The sequence below is a fragment of the Macrobrachium rosenbergii genome, chromosome 1 (assembly GCF_040412425.1).
Source record: "Macrobrachium rosenbergii isolate ZJJX-2024 chromosome 1, ASM4041242v1, whole genome shotgun sequence".
Lineage (NCBI taxonomy): Eukaryota > Metazoa > Arthropoda > Malacostraca > Decapoda > Palaemonidae > Macrobrachium > Macrobrachium rosenbergii.
In genome coordinates, this window is record NC_089741.1 from 35,103,043 (window position 1) to 35,127,725 (window position 24,683).

A 24,683-nucleotide genomic window follows, 5' to 3' on the forward strand; every position below is an offset into this window, starting at 1 on the left:
TACTGTATACATAATGTACTTTGAAATAACTATAAAAGGGTAAATAAATAAGACAACTTTAACGTTAAAATGGAAACTATGACAACAAATGACTGGAAGACATTTAACTATGAGGAGAGGAAGACTTTCCTATAAACATCAAAATAAATTGTGCAAGTGGCTAAAGAGTGATTCAAGTTATGAAGAGAGGTTCTACAGGTTGTATAAGAAATTGCTTTTTGCGGTCAAAATTATTTAAAACTGCTTATTTACAAGTTAAAAATCTTGGTTATATTTAATTAAATATATACTGCAACATTTTCTTGACTACTGTTTTTAATGCGTAATTACTTTTCTGCTGTACAATATTTGTACAAAAAATATTGGGTGCAACAGTCCAGAATATTATGTTAACAAAAATTAATAAACTTATGATGAGCTACACAAGAATTCAAATGTTAAAAGAACATTTTTCTAGACTGAATGTTTATAATATATGCTATACCTTATATTCTATAGTTACCTTATATTTTCATAATTAGAGAATCCTGTTATATAAGATTCATTCTGCTGAAAGTATGAAGTTAGGTTTTTAATACAGTATTCATTAGGCTTCATTAGAATGAAAGTCCCCAAAAAGGGTGGGCTAATAATCTACCATTACCCTGTATCTCAGGCTAGAGGAGAATGTTAACTAATATACTTGCTATTATTATTTATACTTGCTATAAGAAGAAATATTATTATTTATACTTACTATAAAAAGATATGTATTATCTGACAATCTGGTACTATCTTTTATTATAGGATCAATACCAAGTTCCTTTTTTACATTATTAATCTACATGAGCACTTCTTTTAACACCATTTTTAACAAGGTAATAAATATAACAACAGGATTTATTGTTTACAGAACAAACCGATGTAGAACAAATGGTGAGAATTTTATGTTTACAAGTGAAAATAATTGTCTTAGCAGTTACTACAGAAGCCTCCAAGCAAAAAGAAATGTGAAAGACAAACATTACTTACTGATCTCAAATCAACTTTGCAAACCGATATGGAAAAAAAAATTCTTCAAACTTTTGCATAAGACAAGAATTTTTGGATGCTGCTGGACTTTACACAGCTTCAAATTTATAATCTAATTCTTACATTTTAGTGATCTTCACAATGTAAGGACTACAAAAATGTAGAAAAGGAGCAGATGCTAAATGACTAAAAGATACATTATCCCCCAAGCAAGGAAAAATGAAGCAAAGAAAAGGATAAAAACATTTCGATACAAAGAATGAAAATATATCAACAATGTCGTCTACTTCAAACGTGAGTAAACATGCAAACGTAACATCCTTTCCAGAATATGGTGCATGTTATAAGAGGCTATGAATGTGTCATGCAAAAGTTTTGAAAAATAAATTTCAGTAGCTACAGGAAGAACTTACTACAAAGTGTGTTTCAATTATCTGACTAATAACCACTTCACATATCACATAATTAAGAAGAAAGCCTAATTTTGCCTTAAGAAAAGTAAAGCATATAAAAAGTTTGGTCAATTCTTTCATCAATACAAATAAAAAATCAATTAGTAACCTGAAATTCTTGATAAAGGTCTTGCGAAATACTGACGGATTCAGAAAAAAAGTTACAGAACTAAAAATACGTAGCATACATGCTGAATCTCTATTACCAGACATTACCTTCCAAATTACCTGAGTTTGTATGGTGCACAAACCATTGCTTTACTTAAACCTGTTACTTTCGAGTTTGAAGGACGACAAACTAACGCTGATAGAGGTGACAATCATTCTCTTCCATGGGGGACGTTATGCCCCTAAGTTTAAACTCTAGTCAGGATTATGTGGATAATTATTTTTGTGTTGTCATATTTGTGACTGATGTCTCAGTGTTTTTTCTCTGTCTGTCTACCTTTGTGTTATCAAAGGGGGTTCTCCTGATGTTCCATCATCCTGTATGTCCACCTTGTTACAACACAGCTTAGGTGATTGTCTACGCCCTGCACTGCTTTACCAATTTGACAAGAATCAAACACTGCATGTGATTTTTGCTATGATCTGATCTTTATGACAGTTCAAGAGTCTAATGAGGATTGCATTTGCTGTGGGCAGCTATGTAGTCAAACACTTATTATTACAGTATCACTGAATCAGTTGGAAAAGGCAAGTACACATTATAATTTTGCTTGCTTAAGATTCAAGATATAAAGAAAATGAACCTTTTCTTAAGGAAATAGCATAGCTGTACTAAATAATGACTCACTCAAAATTATGTAAAAATAGCTACTCTTCAAGTATGGCATTGTACTATTGTCCTACACAGAAAATGAACACTAACACAATCGTATAATTTTTTAGTATAATAGTTACTCCTGTCTATTTGGATACAGGATGAAATACTAACAGGAATGGCAGTGTAATAATTGTGCCTGGGTGTTGGGGGGGGAGGGTGTTGTCTTTCTGGCTTCTAATGGATAAGAATTTTTCATCCTCCTAATAAATAAGGGCATGTTGTCCTCACATTAAACTGTAACAACTTGTACAGTAATGGTTGTCGGATATAAAAAAAGATTTAGTAAAAGAGTAGAATACACTATAACATTCAGCCCTACTTTACCTTGTCACTGACAAAAAGAACTTTACAAGAAATCGAGTGTTTTAATAATCTTCATGGCTACTTCTGTTTGCACATACAGTAATAACCGATGATGGAACTCAGAGGCTTTTTGTTAGCTTTGTCATGAGATATATTCTTAAAATTCTTCCTGAATAATATACAGTGCAGACAACATTGCACAGATCTTTGGTTCACTAACTTGCAAAAGTTACGAAACAACAGTGAGGGTGCTGAGGGGTATAAACTTGCAAACTGTAAACAACATAACAACAGTGATGGTGCTTTGGGATATAAAGTGATTATTTACTTAGTGAAAGGGGAACGAGGTGGTGGTAGTGATGGTGGTTGGTGTTGAACTAGATCTGTTCTGTGGTAATCGCTTCACCTGGGTACTCCTTCCTTCTGTCCAGCCGATGGAAAGAAAGTTGGGAAGAAAATAAGAGTTAGTGAAAGCATACCAAACACCATTTACCCAAAATGAGAAAACAGCATTAGAAAAATAGAATTTCACAAACAGTTTACTAATAACTGTGAAGATATTAAAATACTTGAAAACAAGCTAGAGAAATTGTTAGTATCTACCTATCTACTGAATATAAAATGAAACAAATCTCTACTAAATCTCTCAATAGATTACTGATAAACCATGCCTGCAAACTGTTACAGAGATGTTCAAGAAAACAAGAGTGCTTAAGTATGATGAAAGAAACTGATTAATTACAAAAGCTGAGTGTTATCCTTTGCAGTAACATAAACACCTACAAAATTAAAGCTACTGGGACTTAAAAATTAAAATGGGCATTGTTTTGTACTATTGTACATATAAATTACATACTATATGTTGAACGTAGACAAAAGGACTATGTTTTAACCATAATTTCTTAGCAGTCATGGAATTTTGAATCACTGTTGCTAATAAAACTATTTGCTGATAAGGAAACACAGTACATCTGATTCTAAACACTTAAAATCTATCAATCATATTTACTTTCTCTGTCATCTAAATGTCATGTACTAAACTAAACTATTCATACTGCCTTAGAACACCTACACAAAACCAAAATGCATCCTAGATCAAACTTACAATTTTCTTTCAGTATTACAGATACTAAAAGCACTGGTAACATTTCTTACATAAGGTGTATTCTAAAACACAGCGAAACACTAAGTTTTAGCATTATGAATAAAATGTTTACCATCTTCATTACACCCAATAATTTGATTTATCTCAAGTTTTTTATGTAACTATGCTATAAGTAGAGGTTTATGATACTTACTGGATTTCATATCAAGTTAATTTATATTGTAAGGAAAATGCATTGCTCTGTTAAGCAATTAATACGACGTTTTCACAATACAGGCACCCTTGCTATACGATAGACTGATAAAGAGTTCATTGTTTATGCAAAACTCGACTTTCACCACATAAAATCTACATCTGATTCCCTCCCAACTGCTTATACAATGTAGGTAATCTTTTTCCCAAAGTATTACTATAATGCACTTGTCTCGTCAGGTTGGAGATATTTTTGTGCACACATACTACAACTATTGGTGCTATTACTATATTATTATTACATGTTTATATTCTTCTTCATTTATGTAAAACAGTATTATTCAGTACTGAAGTTACAGCATTTTATGTGATACTGTAAATAATCTGTACATATCATCATTTGCCAAATATAATATGATTACACAATACACTACTTCAGTATAGTTGCTTAATTAGACTAAGGATATTTCTATAAGTACACTGAACATTGATTTATTACTCCTGCACTGAATCCTAACCACTTGGTAGGTGTTAATCATTAGTCTTTTTTATTACCTTTTCTTTACATCTCTATTTCATTACACTATTTTATTATCTTTCAACAAATTTTACTCCTGGTGTAAATAGTTGAGAAGATTTATGGTGCTGACTGCAAACGACAGGTAAGAGATGTATTACAGGATGGCTAAGTGAATGTGCAAAGCTCTTTTGTTGTCCATTTTATTTTCTTTCCATTTCTATTTCCTAATGTAATTTCTTTAAGTAATTTTGTTTTGCTCAAGTTTAATTATGTGCACGGATATTGCAAATAAGTGCTTCAGAGTTAGTTGGGAGGCTAATGATTTAACTTTTTAATAGTTTTGCATGGCTAGGAATTGTCAGATACTTTTGGGATAAAATCTATCAACTAACAATCTATTTTTGAGGAAGTTAACCATATCACATAGCAAGAGTTACCTGTATATACTGTACAACATATGAGATACCATATGTATTGCGTGGGAACCACATACATAACTGACGTGTTTCCTTTGAAGTAAATAAATCTTTGATAAGATTTATTTTACTTATTTCTTCAGACTGTCAAGTCACATGAGCCAGGTAAATTCAACTTCAAGATGGTCCTCCTAGTATAATTAGCCATAAAATTGTAAAATTCACTAATATAAATAATATTCAGTAGAAGAAACAACTTACACCTTCTAACACAAAAATCCAATACAGCTGCCAACAATTGAAGAGTACATAAGCTTACCTTCAGTCAACTATTTCAATAAAAAAAAAAAAAATTTACAACCATATCCCTATTTCATGAGGAAAAATTTTTACACAAAATAGGAACGTTTACGTATTGTGAAACAAAAGCTGTTTACAGAGAAATAATTGACAAAATGTTAAGACACTGTGAAAATGTCTCCACGCACCACTGCTAACCTGATGTAAGAGCCAACCATAACTACAGTATTCAGACACAATAGTATCACCAGTAAAACCCACACATTAATAGATATAATTCTGTTAACTTTGCATCCATTACCTTACAGTACACTATAATTAATTCCATTTCCAAAGAATAAGCTTTCCATACATTACATAACTTAGTTCTTCAATACTGAGACTCAAAAATTAAGTTCATTTTCCAATCCAACAGCTTTGTACCTAGTACTGTCCTTTCTTAGACTACCCGTAAAGCCACCCCTTAAATTAAGTCCTATTCCTAGTGACCAAGGGTACATAATTTTTAGTTAATAAAATTAAAAATTTTTACATCTGCCATTAAAATTGGCAACGACTAATCTTTTGTGTTACACTCGTTACCATAAAGCATTAAAATTCTGATGAGCATTTTTTCGTTGGTCCTACATAAGTACTGCTACTGAAATACAATCTCATTATTGTAAATAAAGCTACATATCAATAATAATTGTCCCCTTCAAATGGGAACAAACTGAAATGCATAGCTGAAGTATACATTTCACTCATTTCCTTATTATTCTGTTGTACGTGGCCAAATATCTTATATCTTTCGTGAAAGTTTATATACACTTAAACAACTTTTTTGGGATAATATCTGAGCCTAAATCTATTATGTCCTATGGAGACCAAACTACTACCCAACATAAATAAAATCCCAGATCCACAGTCACTGCTATATCTGTCAACCAATGGGACCTGCCCAGCAGAAAATGTCTGCAAAGATGAACCACTACCCTGGGCACTACTTTCTGAAAAGACTTCAGTCTCTGGCTGATCCACTTCTGCTGCTCTCCATTAATGGTAATTTTTTCAAAGACAAGCAAGATGTAATTTTTCCCTTAATAAGGCCTGTTTTACTTTTGCCTCCCTTTTAAATTAGTATTTATTAATATTTATGATATTCATCACCTTCATTATCCGGCAACTTGCACTGAAAAATAGCCACAATGTGCACTGATCAAATATTGAGCATTAGTTATGACTAATTTTATTGCACAGTTTAGCTTGTCAAGCTAGATTTGTGATCCTGCTGCATTCTTACAATGAGGTTTTTTTGGCTTTGTGGGTGTCTGATTTAGGGTTCGAGTAACTGGTATCTCTTGGTTAGAGTGCACACATTTATCAAAACCTGTTAGTGCCTGGGAGCTTTTGAGATTGAGATTCACCTCTGGGTTGCATAGTATTTATTAACTGGTTCAGTTACTCTCAAATGGATGAATGTAGGAAACAAGTAGAGAGGGGGTGAAGTTAAGTGGACAAGACTCCTTCACATCAGATGTGTTATGCTCTGTTGTTCTTAAGCTACATTTGCCACAAGTGGGGAATCGTACTTTCAGCTAATGTACTGTAGGTATTCAATTCCATCTTCCCTTTTAACAACAAGATCTAAAGGTAGCAGATGGCTACGGTGTTGGTAATCTGACAAGTCCTAATTTCTGATGCATGGCTCTCTTACTGCTTTCCTCTTTTCTTTCAGTTGTGCCCCAGATTTTGCATTACCAATAAGCCATTCAACTTAGCAAGGCCATGGAGGTCTACGGGTCTGGTTTATGAGCCAGTACTAAGTACATTATTCTTCTTATCTTCTCTGTCTGATCATGAAGGTTCCTGATGTTAGCCAAGGAAACTAAATATCCCCAAGGAGGATGTGAACAATAAGTAAAAAGGCCTCCTCTTTGGAAAGAAATGAATACATCATAGCCATCCTTTGAAAATGGATTACGAATGAGTCTTGTACAAAACTATCGAGTGAATTCTTCATTTAAAATCCATACTCATATCTTATAGATGCCCTTTCAATAAACATGGTGACACCTACCAAAAATAAAGTGGAGAGAAATTGAAATACAACAATGCTTTCTTTTACTTGAGCTTCCTATCTTATCTTACCTTAATGGTTAAATGAAGAAGTCAAAATGTTTAAGTCAAAGCTAGAGCTGCAGCATTATGAAACTCCTTAATATGATAAGAAGAATTGCAACATTCCCGATACTTATACGACATTAAATCTGGTCACATAACTTAGAATCTTCTCAAACTCCATACTTTCTTGACAACACAACTCTACCAGAGGATTCCAGTATAAGTAACAAAGAAACAGGTGCAAGTTCTCAAGCCCATGTGACCTTATTAGGACCCAAATGCATTTGCAATTACTGTACAATATAATTAGTATAACAATGTGCATGTGTACATAAATTGGCTGTGTTGTATTCTTTAAAATTTAGAAATACAGATTATTTTATTATAAATACCATTGTATTTAAGAATAAACATGCTCAATTTTCTGTGAAAAGTGTGTTTGTCTGTGTGCATGCGTGTTGGGCATCATTAGTGTACATGCAGAGCTGAAAGTAACAATTTTATCACAGCAACTCAGAATACCTGTCCATGGTCTCTCCTCTCCAACTAAGATCACAGATACTTAGCAGGTGATTATCATTAGAAGAGTGAGTGGGTACTTTTGTTTCACCTAGTGATGTTGCTTTATTTTCCTTCAAATCAACCTGTCTACTTTGCTACAACTTTCAACAATTCTTCAATCAATATAAAACTATGATCATCAAAATTACAACATACTTTTCGAACAACACCCTAATATCACCTCCCTGTCCTTTCTAGAATCAAATCCATTCAGTGCCTTCAGTAAACAGCACCTGAGTCACATTCATTGGTAAATTCTTAAATAATACATTATATATATATATATATATATATATATATATATATATATATATATATATATATATATATATATATATATATATATATAAGTATATGTATACATAGGCAGTAACCGGTTATCAGTGGGGTTCTGTTGAACAGCGTGACAAAAGCGAAAATTGCCAATAACCGAAAATCGTATTGGTGCTGATGACCGGAGATCAGCACCTCTGTTAGGTATATATTGGCGCCAATACCTGATTATCGGTGCCGATAAGTGGAAACCAGCGATTTTCGGTGCTGAAAATTGCCAATTTTCATCGCTAGACAAGTGCCGTAAAACTGGATCGCCGATAACGGGGACTGCCTGTATATATATATATATATATATATATATATATATATATATATATATATATATATATATATATATATATATATATGTGTGTGTGTGTATATATATATATATATATATATATATATATATATATATATATATATATATATATATATATATATATATATATATATATATATATACACACACAATAGCACCTCAACTTAACTCTTGGGGTCTTGTCTTTCAGATAATTAACAAAGTCCATTTTGTAACACAGAACCTATATTTTAGCCTTAACTTGAATATTTTCTGGATATCTTACTGCTGAGAAATTCAACATAGTCTCTAACCTAAACTAACCTGTATTTTGCACTTAACTTCTAAAATAGCAGCATAAGGAAAATCATAATATAATAGCTGGTTAGTATAGCAGTCTGCTAAATTGAGGTCCATTAAGTTGAAGTGTTACTTAGCTTTTGTATGTATGTATAATATATACATATACATATATAGGTATACAGTATATGTATATATATACATACTGTATATACATAGTATATACTTTCCAAACAATATCCTAATGTCGGCTCCTGTCCTTCCCAGAATCAAATCTAGTCAGTACCTTCAATAAATAGCAACTGAGTCCTATTCATCAGTAAATTCTTAAATACCACAATATATATATATATATATATATATATATATATATATATATATATATATATATATATATATATATATATATATATATATATATATATATATATATATATATATATATATATATATATATATATATATATGTATAATATATATATATATATATATATATATATATATATATATATATATATATATATATATATATATATATATATATATATATATATATATATAGTGGTATTTCATATATATATGAAACCTTTCTTGAGACCATGCAACATTAAAATTTAGATTTACAATCCATTACAAAAAATAAATACCCTTTAGAAGACAATTCCCATCCGATTATTCATAAATCTATCCAATAACCTACTACAGATGACCTCCAAAGAATCTTGAGACTGTTAATGATTAAGAGAAAGTGGCACAGGCTTTAAGGCCTCAACCAACTACTCCCAGAGAAGAGTTACTGATAAGCAGATCAACAGGCAAGTGCAACACCCTATCAGGCAACCACAAGAAAGTGAGAGAGGGCAACATCTTGGCATCGGATAGCAAAACCTTACTCTAGCTGTGAGAAGCTGTGGTGAGGAATCCCCACACTAATACGGGTCCTGGCTTAGGTATAGGAGCTGCACTATGTCAGATCTCACTGCGGTCTCGTGCCTAAAAGTATTATGTCAAGTTTTCATTTTGGCAAAATTGAAAGATCTGAAACAAATCATGAATATTGTGCAAAGTAGAAGTGTTCTGCCTACCAGAGTAATTATTTTCTTCTCATATTTTCCACTTAATTTTATGGTAAAACTCTCTGTCCTGAACTCTTGTCCATTTTCCCCCTATTACTCAAATAAGATACTTTCTGAAAAGTCTGTATAATCTTTAAATGTGGTTCCTTTTCATCTTCAATGATAAAAACGCTGCATTTTCTTTGAAATGCCATAATCTAGTTGACATTATTATATGAAACAGAGTATAGTTAAATTCAAATCAAATTAGTAACATTTAAACATGCACAAAGTTAGTTTACTAAAAAGATGAGTAAACTACGTTACTACACTAAAACTAATTAGGAGATGCAATAAAGACTTACTTTTTTAAAGGCACAGGGCTGGACCCATGGCCGCCATTTCTGGACTCGGTAACCCGACAGGCAACGATGTTGTAGGCTGGATCATAGAAAATATGGGATTGTAGTTCTGTGTTCGTCCATAAGCAGCAGGAATAAGAAAGTATATACAACCATGTTAAAAATATATATATTAATTGTCTGATTCCAAACAGAGACGACATAAAGTACTCCATTCCTTAGCTCTGCCTTACATGTTCAAAAGGAATGTAAATTAGTTCTGCTTCTCATGTTCAAAAAGCATGAAAATCAATAATTTATTAGAAATTCGCTGAGGAACATTTTATAATTCAGTTAGCCTTAAACGGTACAAATTAGAACATTTTTTCCTCATGTTTGGATATTTACACCTACAATTATGCATTAGAGCCAATTAGTAAATAAAACGGTGTCTTATATGTAGCCCGACATTTGGGTTTGAAGTGATGACCGCCTGCCCGCATTTATCAAGGAAAATAAAGAGTGCACTCACTAAGAGATGAAAAGGACTACCCTTGGCAGTCTTGGTAGTCCTGTGTTCCCTTACCTGCCCTCTTCAGCATGAGACTTACAAAGAGCCAAGAGAATTGGCTTGATCTTGAGCACACAAACAGTATATGAAAATATCATGTTCTACAACATACACTATAACTCAGTAGACCATTATGATACAACACTTCCATTAGTAGAATGTTTTATGCTACATTTCATTTTTATCTGTAAACGCTTAGATTAAACTTCTGCTTTTCCCATAATGAGGTACCCAAATTTGTTAAAATTCCTAATTCCTTCTCAGTTCTCCAGCTAATCAGCTCAAGTATTACCACATGCTGACCCGGAGACATCTAGCTTCTTAAGAGTTTGTTCTCAGGGTTAGTTATCTTCCTTTGCAAGAAAGAAAGATACTAAATGGGTCCTGATTAGAAACCTATTCTGCTGCCAACAGAATTCCCAAGAATCATTCAAGGTAAACTAACCTCCTTGGCCAGATACAAGGCAACCTATTCATCAAGATGTAATGACTACTTACCTTCACACTTGAAGTCTCTCCAGTCTGTCTTCTAAGGAAAGACAATTCTTAAAAGTCTGCAAGACACCTCTTCATCTCAAACAAACATCTTACACTTAAGACTAGCATACTCTTTACTTACGAGAAAAAAACGATTCACTACCTAGGAGTAAAGATGCTGTTTGTCTGCCATCAAGGACTTCAGAAGGCTATGCCCCTAAATTTCACTTCATTGCCACATCTTTCAGCATCACCATGCTTTGCTTTTCTTTTCAGCAACTTAAGAGAGAAGAGTATCTTCAAAATATTTACCCCAAGTGGGATCATACTCTTTCTCCTAAGCAGTTTCCAGAAACCCTCTGAGAATTCTTGATCATGATAACTTTCCTTCTAACATTTTTCACCAGTGTACCCATCAACAAAGTACATGGATTATCAGCACATGCCACTCTCTCCAAAATAAAAATTTTCCCCAGCATACCCATCACAAACTACACAGATTAGTATTATGCACATGCCACTCACTCCAAACTAACAATTTTCACTAGTGTACCCATCAACAAACTACATGGATTATCAGCACATATCACTCGCTCCAAACCCTGACACTCAGCATGTCTCTCCTGTTCTCTAACTTCATTACAAAAACTTGGCTTTCAGTTGACCCATGAATTCCTTCCTTACCTCTCATTATCCGATGAAGTAAAGGCTGAGAAATGAGTTACCACTGTATCCTGTCAGACTCAGGAGAAAAAATGTATAAATCTGTCACCAGCTCCAATTGACTCACCAGTTACTTCTGTGCGTAACTCCTTTATCCCTTCAGCATTCTACAAGAAATATTCAAACTTCTGGTTTAGGGAAGCAACTGGGTCCTTTACTTCTGCTCAAGAGAAATATTTCACTATTGCTAAAAACTCATGCTCATAAGGTTTGAGTACTAGCACTTATCACTGGCTGACCAATGAAAAAGCAGAAAATTGAAGGGATGGCCTACCTTCTCTCCTGCTCGGGCACCTTCTTTAACACCTTGAGGCATTTCTTGCATGCCCTATGGTGATTACTGGTAGGATAGTCAGACACTTTCCATTGTACCTCTCACTTAACCTCGCCCACTTTTCACAGTTTTGTACATGAATCACAGACTGATATCTAGCTCTTGACTGTTACATTTTCCAAATTTTTTTAACAAGTCAAGGAACTGGTATCACGTCGATCATTTTATTTCCTAAATGGATATTCAGCTGTCCAATCGAATGATATGTTAGGTACAAAGCACAGCATACACATGAACTGGGTGCAGATCATCTTTCTGGAGCAACAGCTGAACGATGCAGAGTTTTTATAATACTAAGGGTGAAGTCATATCACATATTATAGCAAAAAGCTTTCCTTGAACAATGTGGGTATGCAGTCTCTATTTCAAACTAAAAAGTAAGGCTATGAAAGGCAATGGTTTATATATACAAGAATGTACTTGTAAATTTTAAAATTTTCAATTCCTAATCCATAAGACAACAGCAACTGCCTTATATAGTATTTGTAATTTTGAAAATGTATTCCACACAAAGTACAGTACCCGTGCTTCAACTCTTCCAGCTGTTTATCACTAGGTACCTATCGTGGAATCAGAATTTTATTTCTAATTGAGTTGAAAACTTTTCAAGTGCCTCAAGCTCATTCTAAATTAATAATTTGTCATTTTTTTTGAACAATAAAGACATTTTACTGAAACATACATACGGTATTTGCAAGAACTAATCTGATACTACTATACCTTTCTCCTGTTTTTTCCGCTTTCTATTGTTGCAGATTTTAACAGTGCATACTGACAGAATGATAGCTACTATAAAGAAGAGTATTCCACCAACTAAGGCTGCTGTTATTGCCTGAAATCAGAAAGGGGGTTTTAAATAACTGACATCAAAACATCACTTTCATTTACCTGAAAAATCGTATACACAGTATAAATAAAAATATATTTCATTTTCATGTTTATACAATCAGTGAGGTGGATGAACCATGACTACAAATTTTAAGGTTGCTGTTTCATCCATTTTGATATAAGTTAGTATTTTTGACTACAAATTAATTGAAAATATTTTTCTTACATATCTATTAGATCCCAAGATCTTGCATGTCTTTATTAATACATAATTTCTCCAGACAAATATTAAAGTAACAAGTACAGTACTACATGTACTGAGAATAAACATCATTACTGGCAATGGTTTTCAGATAAACCTACAATATAGCATAACACATTCCTAAACCTGATATGCAACATTATCATACAAAGTGCACTCTCTTCTATTACACCAAGACTTAAACTAGACTTGCAAAAAAGATGCCCAAGTCTATCTTGAGCGTTTGCAAAAAGAAGCAGAGATTAGAATTCGGGTTATTGCTATGATTCAACATTGCTGTTCAGATTTTGGAGATGGTAAATCCTTCAATATAACTCCTATTGCAGTTTAATCACTGCTACAAAACAAATTCCAGCTCCACGCATGAATGGAAATGTGTCTAGGTCAGTATGAAAGGAAAGGGTGCCAAATTCTTGGGCAATTTTTGGACTAGGGAACCACAATGCCTTCTATAAGGTGATGAAAAACTATTAAGTATGAGTATGCAGATTTTGGCCAGTTCTCCATGACTGTTTACTGTACATACATCTTTGGACTGCTCCAAAGCTTGAAATTAATATAACTCATGAAGTCCACCAGCATAGGCTTCAGTGAAATGGACTTGGTAGAAGCAAAAATTAATCACATGTGGGAATCATGAAAAAGAAGAGACAAGAAAAAAATAAGGCTCCTGCCACACAGAAGGCCTCCCAAAGAAGGGATAAATTCAATTTCAGCTGAAGCCAAGGCAACCAGGGAGCTGAACTGATCATTACCCCGAAAAGTTCAACAGCAGCTAGTATAAACACAACAGATTTGGTTCAAAGGAACTATGTCCTTGACCAACTAGGGAGACAGTAATGATGAAGTCAGGGTTTTGAATATGGATGAGAATCTGCTGGTTATGGTTTTGGTCAAGGTAAAGGAGCACGCTGAGAGTCTGTAATGAATGAGGCTGGGAAAAGACAAATTAGGTTTGACTAAGAGGAACCCAGTCGATGTGAACAGTGGCAGGGTGCAAGCCAGTCAAGAAAGTACAAAGCCAACTATTTGGCAGCAATGGAGTAAGCCCTTTCATTCTTAACTAAAGCTATTGAAGGAAGACCTTAGGGGGAACAAATTGGAGGAAAAAGTGTAAAAGGAAGTAATATCTTTGTCACTTGCATCACTTACACTGACTGCAAGCATGGTTCTGTGGGTAAAACAAAAATAAACCCTGCTCCTTATTAGAGGAAAAGTAGAACACCAGGAAGCATAAAAGTAAATCGTCCAATAACCAAGGATTGGGAGGCATAGAGATGACTACAGTGGAAGAGATCATAGTGTATGAATATCTCCTTGACATCCTGAAAAGACCCATTGACATCAATAATGGACTCAAAGGTCATTTATTATGTAGAAAATATATCACATTTGTGGATCCACTAGACCAATATTTTGTTCTACTCTTGTGAAGCTCCAAGGACGTGAGGTGTTAAAAGTAGAAGTCGAATCAGGGAATAGTCTTGCCAGTAATGGCACTTGAATCTCTACTGGCCATGTAACTAAAAGCACAAGAAATGATAACCACACATGTAAGGTCACAGGGAGACAAGAGCGACAGGATGCCTTGCAGTTAATATTATGATTATTATTAGGCAGTTTAACCAGATCACCCAGCTGAAATTCTTATGAAAAAGACCCTCAAGAATTATGAGCATTTTTTCAACTAAAGGTGGCTACTACTTGCCACCAGGATGCACAGTGACTGATCTATTGATTTAAAAAAAATTTAGGTAACAATATCTACTTTCGCTGACACCAGAATGCATTTTTACCACAAATAATTTTAACTGAAAATAATGAAATCCTGACAAAAATACAGTAGTTCATAAAACATTCACTCCATTCATACACACTTTATAACACTAACTTTCAACATTAAATTTTACAAAAAATGTGAAAATAGGTAAAAACTGACAAATCTCTCCCAGAAAACCAAACTTCTAAACCGACCTAAAAATACCACTTAATTTATACACATCTTCTCCATAAACAGTGGAGAGGAAATAATTATATTCCTCATTTTGGCAATGAAAAGAAACATACTGTCTTCTCAAAGTGCGAAGACTACAATACCCAGCCACAAATGACTTACATTTATGGGCCATGCAAGTACAGTACTACAAAAAAGCTGACATTACAAAGCCATTGAAACTGATGCACCACATGTGCATGATTGATTCTTTGCCATCTTGACATAGTGTATTACAGCACGACAATAGGAGGGCTGTCACCTAGCATAGCTTTTCCTGAATTTTAGTCACATATATGCATAGTTATTTTTTTTTGGAATCAAGAAACAAAATCATTGTGGAGTCTCTTAAGAATGTTTTTTTTTCCATTACTTTCTGTGCCCAAGTTGGTCATGGTGGCTTAGAGGTTTCACCTAGGCTTCATAGTTTGATGATCCCAAGCAAAAGTCATGAGCATGGCTTCATATAGTTAACAGGAAAACACAAGCTTACCATCTCTGTGAGATATGGACAGGAGGTTTGGGATGACTATAGGTCTATCTGCTGAGACCCCAGCAGTCACTGCTTGACTCTTACTGGTCCTAGCTTAGGTGGAGAGGGGACTTGGGCCCTCATCATAAGTACATAGGTTTGATCTCCAGGCACCGAGACAAAACAATAATCTGTCCCTTTCTCTGCTGCTCATGAGACACCTTTAAACCTTTAGGGGTTTCAAAAGCAATCCTTAATCCTGCAGGATGAGTAAAGTTACATGGACCCCTTTGATCAAGCATACAAACTTTCTACATGGACTATTACCACTGAGCCTAACAAGATTTTCCACAAAAAGTGACAACTGACATGCTAGATTTTGGTGGAAAAGGAAACTCACTCTGTGTAATACATAAAAAGAATAACATAAGAAGATACAAAACTGGCAAACACCTACATTAACTCAATGTAACTAAAACCCTTGGATACCTATACCTTCTGGCAAGTAAAAGTTAAAAAAGAAAGTCTTTAAAGTCACATTTAATGAGAGACTCGTCCAGCTATTAAAAGCTATTTATCTGCCAGATGCCTGACTTTAGCCAGTATTAAGGTGTACATGAAATAAGAGGTTTGTAAGTCATGCAGAAACAACCCTATATTCAGAGTCACAATTTAAAAAAATCACACATCAAAGGTAAATAAATAACAATTTTTAATTTCTGGATTCCATACACACAAACTTCCTGATGCATACAATCCACACATCGCCAAGTGGACTGTTTGAAATATTTTGAGGCAACATGTTAATAAAAGAGGTCTTAACATGGCCACCAAAGTAATGTTCATCACTAATGGAAAGTGAAACAGGGCTGTTAAGAGGGAAAAAAATGAAATTAAAAAATGATAAAAAAATGTTATAACCAATATTTCATAATGGAATATGTTGTGATAAACAAGGAACTAATAAGTATTGCAGGTACTGCATGCATAGAGAACTTTCATCAAATTATCTCCAAGAATGGTGAACTCAGTTTAATAGTTCCACAATAATATACAGTAGTATGAAATAATGCAGTTATAACAGGCTAATACTGATACAATAAGAGTGCACATATAATTCAGCTTGGTTTTACTTACCTTTTCTTTGTTTTGCATCGGTGCAATGAACATTACTTCTTGGGAAGTTTCAAAACTTCTCAAAGTCTTTGCAAAGACCCGGAAATAATACTTCTTTCCAGCATTCAATTTCTTGACTGTAGAATAAAACCATATGTATAAGTATCATATCACCTATATCACACAATTTAACAATACATTTTATAAAAAATGAAAAAGCACAGATTGTAACTTCACTTTCCTTGGATATAGTCCTCTTAAGTACTTGTGGATAAACATGAATAACACATTTTGTATATTTAATTGAAATTGGTTCTGAGGAAAGGAAAACTGGAAGAATGTCTAGTAAGTAATGCAGGGATAACAAAAGTTGTAACGATTACAAAGAATCAATGTGTAAACGGCAAAGAAAAATTTTGCACATAATAAAGTTATTATGTACTTTACAGAGAGGCCACAAATATGAAATATCGCTGCATGATCACAATGAATTTAAATTCCAAAGAGTGATCACTGGTTGTGCTAGAGTCAACGAGGATCACAAAACAAATATCAGAAAAATACAGGATGTTAAATAGGGCTCTATTCTCGTTCATACAACCTTTTAGTTATACAATACCATCCGCACCAATATTGCCTATATAGCTTCTAATCCTGGAAATCTTACCCAGGACAGGTAGTATTCCTGTTCAAGAAGACTTGCCCACATGGTAGTCTTTGCTTGAGGAATATGGTTTAAGCTAATTCTATATATTTTATTATGCCCAAGAGACCAAGACTTACACCGATGCTTGAAAACATCCTTGACTCCAAGAGTAAATTTGTACTGATGAGCTTCTCTTCTTAAGTAAAGACAATCCTCCCACCACCTACACTTGATTCAGGTCATACACAGGGGACAGGAATGCCAGACTATGGAGATTTGTGGTCAATGAAGGACTGACCAGACCACAACTCTTTCACATTATCTGTAGGTTTGTGAAATGCGACATGTGTCATGAGGCTAAAATGGAGAGAGTTTAGATCTCTGATGTATGAGCACAGTTGATCAAAAGGTAGAAAACTTTTGGGCCAACTTTATCAGAGCTACATAGGTAAAGTGTTACAATACAGTATAAAATGATGATATCTCACCCAAGGATGGAAAAATCCCACATAAATCTGAAGAAGTTGTTCTGACTAGATGTACATGTGGTACTTAAAGAGGACACTCAACTTCTTGAAATATTCTAGTTCTATTATTTAAAACATCACTCCAACAGCAGAAAGAGTATGAGATTATGTGATAAGGAATTTGGTTTCTGATACACAATAAACCAACTTTTGTCTGTTCCATTCAGAAATAATGCCCAGATCAACACTGGTAACACCATACAGATTAAGCAAAACTCAGGAGAACAATTTTCAAAGATCTGAGAACCTATGGACCTGAATGTACTGAAATGCCAGAAGAATGAAGTGCGACACTGAATGAGAGGGTTGGCTACTGTAGAGTGATGTAAAAAGGAATCAAGAGAAAAACAAAGCCATAAGATTGGGATTTTAGACTAAGATATTCCTATAGCATCAATGAGAAGAAAAAGTCACACTAAAACTTCTTTACAAAGGTATTCTAAGTAATGTAAAATTTAGTTGTGCAATTGTTCCTTTCAGCTTTTTAGGCATAAAAGAACAGATCAGAATAAAAAGCGGCTCATTAGAAGATTACACAGGTTCAGTAGAACTCTTTAGCCTGAACACAACAAGAGAGCAAGAACAGTCAAACTACGACTCAGAAAGAGAGCTTTGACAGAAGGGACATAAGCCTCCATTCTCTCATCTAACACCTTAGTGATGTAGACTGTCATTAGATAAGGCCTTTGGAAAAGAAGAAGCAATTCCATTTGAGAAAATTATGACCAAAACTATATAAAGCTGCCACAAAAAGCTTGGCTAACTAATCCTAAACAATAACAGGATATGGGAGGACCAGTTGTAAAAGTAAAGACCAGAGTGCGTTTGTTTCCAAAAGGCCCCATAAAAGAAATACACTGTGAGTCTCATCATCATTTTTGATAGTGTAGTCACTTGTTTTGTCCTCAGGGAATTACCTTCCATGGGTCTGTCAGAGCTCCATGGTGACCAAACTAATATCAAAGTGGCCTAGATCAAATTGAGAATAATTTAGACTGGATAAACAGTGGATGTTGTATGTTGCCTATAACCTAGGATTACATACAGTTAAGTGTGAACTAAATACCCTGGATTAGGTATTAACCTAATTACCAAGGACCCTAGGACTACATAATAACAATAATCTGAGCAAGATAAAACGGTAGCCTAGCTATAACAAGGCTACATATTAATAAAATTTATCTTTTGTATACAGCCTATACACTTAAGAGTGATCTAAATAATCTGGATTAGACATTACCTTACATTAGGATAAGTGATAACCATTTAAAAAACAACCTGTTATTGGATTAAGCATTAGTTTAGACCAGGTAGCCTAGGACTACATGAAACAGTAATCCTGGCTAGATGAAATGGCAGTTTAGTGTTAAGGCTACACATATTAAGGTAAAATTGTTTTATGTAACCAATACCTGAATTAAATAATATGCAACAGGTAGTAGCCTAGATTAGAGTAAGAACCTTTTAAGAAATATCCTATCATAGCCTAAGTAGTAACTTAGACCAGGTAGCCTGGGATTTGATAAAACAATAATCTGGGCTAAATGAAATGGTAGCCTAGCTATAAGGTCATATAATAGTGAATTTCTGTTTTATATAAGCAATACCCTATACGTATAAGGGCACAAATTTCAGCTATTCATGGGAGAAACTTTCCAGAAAGAAATCTATCCCCATGCAGCTATCAGATGCTGAGGAGGATCTTTCCAGTAAAAGGGATACTAGGATCCACCTAACACTGACAGAAATGACTACATTCTCGGAGGGGTACAGTAAGTCACCCAGGACTTCTGCCCCTTGGTTAACAGGCAGTTACAGTTCAGTTGTTGAAGCTCAGTCAGATTGAGCAAGCTCCCCAAAAAGTGACAAAGTTTGTGACATTTGATAAATTCTGTAAGGAAATTATGGGTAACATAAAAGATGTCCTTGCCACAGAACGGCAATATATAAGGAGGGGCATGATATATCATTCTGAAAGGTCAGTCCTGTACACCCCAAAGTGTAAACAAAAAGTGAGAGTGAATACAAATTCTGCCCAAACAGGGTCTGATGTTAGAATTCTGACTGGAAACAACAAAATGGCCAGCTCGGACTACAAAACTTCAGATCAAAACATGATATAGGGCTCCAATATTCACCTCTGGGACTGTGTTGGGATACTCTTCATGGGCAGCTGTCTCTCCCTATCAATACTCAGAAAAGAATAAGGAAAGACCTCAAAACATTCCTTGCACAGCCCAGAGTTTCCAGACGGCAACTGGAACGTATGATGGGCCTCCTGCAGTTTGCATCAGTAATTGATTCAATACTCAGACTGCAATTAAAAATACAAAAAAATTCTGGCTATTGCATACAAGTAAAAAGGTGTGAGACTGACCTCATCAAAAGAATAAAAAAGTTGGGGAGATACTTGGCCTTGGACTCAGAAGAAGTCTCTGATGAAACAGGTCACCCTGACTCCTCCATCTGTATGAGTGACAATACATACAGATGCCTTGTTGACAGTTTGGGGAGGACACTGGGAGGATTGTCAGGTGGCAGGGGAGGTGGCCAGCTACTCTGAGGAATTGTCATATCAATTTCCTGGAGCTGATGGCTGTCTTTTTGTCTCTCAAAAAACTCAAACCTTCAAAGAGACACATTTTGTTGGTTCTAGACAACATGACTGCAATTTCCTGCATCAAGAGGCTGGGAACACATTCACCTCTCAATATGGTAATGCTAGCCATCCTTTGGATGGTGTAAGCAAGGAAGTGGCACTTGTCTGCAATTCACCTCACAGTGTCTCTCAATGTAATAGCACACTCTCTATCAAGGAAAACAAGAGCCTCAACAGAGTAGATGTTGGACAACCACTCTTTTCAAACAACAGCCAACATGCTTCCACAACCAGAAGTGGACCTGTTTGCCACATACAAGAATCACAAACTTCCAGTGTATGTGTCTCCAAACTTGGACAATCAAGCAACAGCATGAGATGCCTTCCTACATTCTGGAACAAATGGTAGACAATATACCTCTTTCTTCCTTTGTCCCACATTTCGAAGGTTTTGAGCTATCTTCTAACCTTCAAAGGAGCTTACTTAATAGCCCCAAATTGGCCAATCAGGCACTGGTTCCTATCACTCTAACAATAGATGAAGAGATCAATTCCACTACTGTCCACTGTTCTATCCCAGACAGTAGGAGGGAAAGTCATCTACACATCCTCCTTTCTGAGCCGAGACATTCACGTGTGGATTTTTTAAATACTGTCTACCATGAAAATTACTCACCCAAAGACTGGCTCCCGAAAGGCTTCCAATCACTAGGTCCTTGAATAAGGTGCTTAGACTTCTGTCAACCTCTCAATTCAGCAGATCCAGTAAAACCAGAACTGTTGTGAAAGGCAATCTTCTTGATTGCTCTAGCATCAGGAGCCTGTATTAGTGAACTGGGCTCATAGACAGGGACGATACATCACGCAAACAGCTGACCATCAATTATTATTGTCCCCTGGCCCAGCATTTCTGGCTAAGAATGAGAATCCTTTAAGAAGGAAACCTTTTTTATAAGAAAACTCAATTTAGCAATCCTTTAAGAAGGAAACCTTTTTTATAAGAAAACTCAATTTAGCAGACATGACATTCTGCCCAGTTCAAGCACTAAGATTTACCTACAGGTCCAGCAAACATCCCAGAAGGTCCAATTTTCCTTCACCCTAGCACAAACAAACCATTCTCTCTGCAAGGGCTGAGAATGTCCCTCATTAAAAAGGCAATCCACACTCCTTTCCTAGGTCACATGATATTAGGAAAGTAAGTACATCATTGGCCTTTTTAAGGAAGCGTTCATCTTTCAAGTTCTGAGCATCAACACCAACAATACTGTCAGGTAGACACATCCAGAGTTTAACATTAAGAGGAATAAAAGATTTCCTGTTTCTGGGCAGTGTGGTAATGTAGGACTTCAACTGAATGTAGAGGCTGAAGCAAGAAGCATACACTAGTTTTTGAGGTGTAAGAGCTAAAGGTGCTACTTGAAATTCCCAACTTAAACAGAACTTATAGGTGATAAACACACAGGAAAGCTCCAGAGATGGTGTAAATCATAAAGCCCATTGTTGGGAAAAAGGAAACCAATTCCTGAAGGAATCTTGTGTACAAGATGAAGATTCAAGGATGCAGTTAACAAAAGACAAGGAAACAATATTCCACAATAAGGACCTGAAACATATGGCACTAATACCATTGTTTCTATGTACATAAGAACCATTAAAAACAATGTAAAGCTTTCCAGCACTGGCATTAGACAATGCATTTCTTAAGTGAGGTATAAAAAAAAGTCAAGACTCATTTCATTTATTCCCACCTTAGTTGCTATTCTTCCACCATCCAGATAAACATTTGATGTTTCATCTTCATACTTACTATTTACCCAAAAACTTACTCTTGCTCAAATTTACACACATCTTTCTAAGATTTTCAAATTCTTTCAATAGCTTCTGTAGTTTAACTTCGCTAGCCTCAATTAGTATTTGCAAAAGTGTTCAAACTCTCTCACTAGTTCCAGAAGTCTCTTCACAGTCCTCAATTAGTACTATATACACATCAACCATTTCATACCCTATGCATGACCCAATTTCTAACCCCACTACTTTGCATCTACAGTATATCTGATTTAATTTCTCTGACTTCTCGCATTATTTCATCTAAAAAAAATATTAAACAGCCATTCAGGTATAATAAACACTTATCTCAGATCCACTTTCACATCAACCAGTCACGCTCTCATAAACATACTGTAACACTCAGGTTCACTTTCATCAGGAGAAATTTTAATTGAGCTCATCAACTTACCTTTTGTGACCTTACATCAACATCCTTCAATTTGACTCTTTATCATTTCTCTTTGAATTTTTGTAAGTCTGTGTATGCCATGTACAGCTTTTACCTCCATTTTCAAACTTATCATATAAATATTTTATATCCTACAACTAATCCACAGGCTCTCTTCTTTGTCTTTGTTTTTATTCCATGACCATGAAAAGTTTCCAATTGGGCGAAGAGGTAATTTGCTGTTCAATAAAGAGGCCAACAAGGAAATCTCTCAGGTCATGAAACTGATCCTCCCTGGATGAAGCCATGTTCATCTAGTTGTTGGGGGTAATGGTAAAGATGAATCCCACCTCTGTGGGATGAGGCCACGACTGGTGAAGTTGGTAAGATTACTCACAGTAAAGGGCTTCCTGGCCTTACTGGACCTGAAGGATGCATACTTTCACATCCCCATTCATCCATCCTCAAAAAGGGAAAGGTTTATTTGTTTACATCTGCTTTGGCTGGTGCCTTGGGTGTTCACTAAAACTGGGCAACAGCTGTGGCCTCCTCCTGCAGAGTTCAGGATTCATTTTCACTATTACCTTGACAACTGGCTGGACATGGTTTAATTATGGAAGGACCTACCACATCACTTGGCCATTCTCCTAAGTCATTTCCTGAGCCACAGGTGAACTAAAGTCAAACATGGCCCCTTCCATACAAACCACTTAACTGGGATGTTGATCAACACTAAAGGGACATGTTCACTTTCAGAGGACAAGACTCACTCTTTCCAGCAGTTCTAATGAAATTCCCACCCAGCAACCAAATCCTGGTCTCCACGGAAAAGTTGGTCCCTCACAGACACTTCAAGATTTGTTCTTTAGCTCTTGCTAGCCAGTTGTTGGAATTACAAAACCAGTCTCCATGCAGTTCATTAGTCATCAAAATAAAAATGCTCTACCATACAAGCATAGCCAATTTGTGGGGTACACAGCACAGTCATTTAACTTTTTAGCATACTGTAAATAGGAAATCTCCTGAGAGAGTTAACCTGTCAAATTCCATCATTTTCTGGTTACTACCAGCCAAACATACTTGACAATATTAATCATGCTCACACCTGAAATCTTTCTCTCAAAAAGCTATCTTTCACAATTAACAGCTAACAAAGTTTCCAATGCCATCTCATTTTGGGTATAATTACTATCATTAGCTCTAAAGGGTACCAGAAGTACATAGGCATTTATTTCTTGTTGGCATACTGCCTGTCAGGAAGTAAAAATCTATAATCAGGGTCCTTATACTATATTATAATGCTGGAGATCAGCTTTTAAAATCTCAAAAGAGACCTGGAGGTAAGAAGACTGACCAGTCAATGATGGAGATTGGTCTATAATTATTGTAGTTACTACTTACAAACCAAAAGTTATGAAATGGACAGAAGTTACAAAGATGGGGCTGCACCAAATAAAAGTCCTGTCTTGGTCTTTTCCAGTCAGACTTTTTAGGTCATTTAGCATCATCCTACATATAGTAGGTGTCAATAAAAATAGCTAAAATGTGACCTGTAAGCTATACTTAAAATACAGGTAGCCTAAAACCATAACTCATCTCTCATATTAAAAAAAAATCAGGGTAATCTGACTACCCTTGCTTTTTTGGAGGATGTATGACCTATTTTGAGATTAAGGCATGTAAAATAATTGGGATTGTATTTGTATAGCAATAATAACATTATGGAAAAATCACTATCAAACAAAGGCCTACATAATACCAAATTTGCACACACTAATTGCAAAGCCTCCTTACAAAGAATTCAAAGAATTTATTT

At 35.0% G+C, this 24,683-nt stretch overlaps 1 pseudogene; it reads right to left on the minus strand.

The window, feature by feature from the left end:
* Positions 1-24,683, minus strand: part of LOC136849140 (protein turtle-like) — a 553,559-nt pseudogene that overhangs the window by 9,331 nt on the left and 519,545 nt on the right.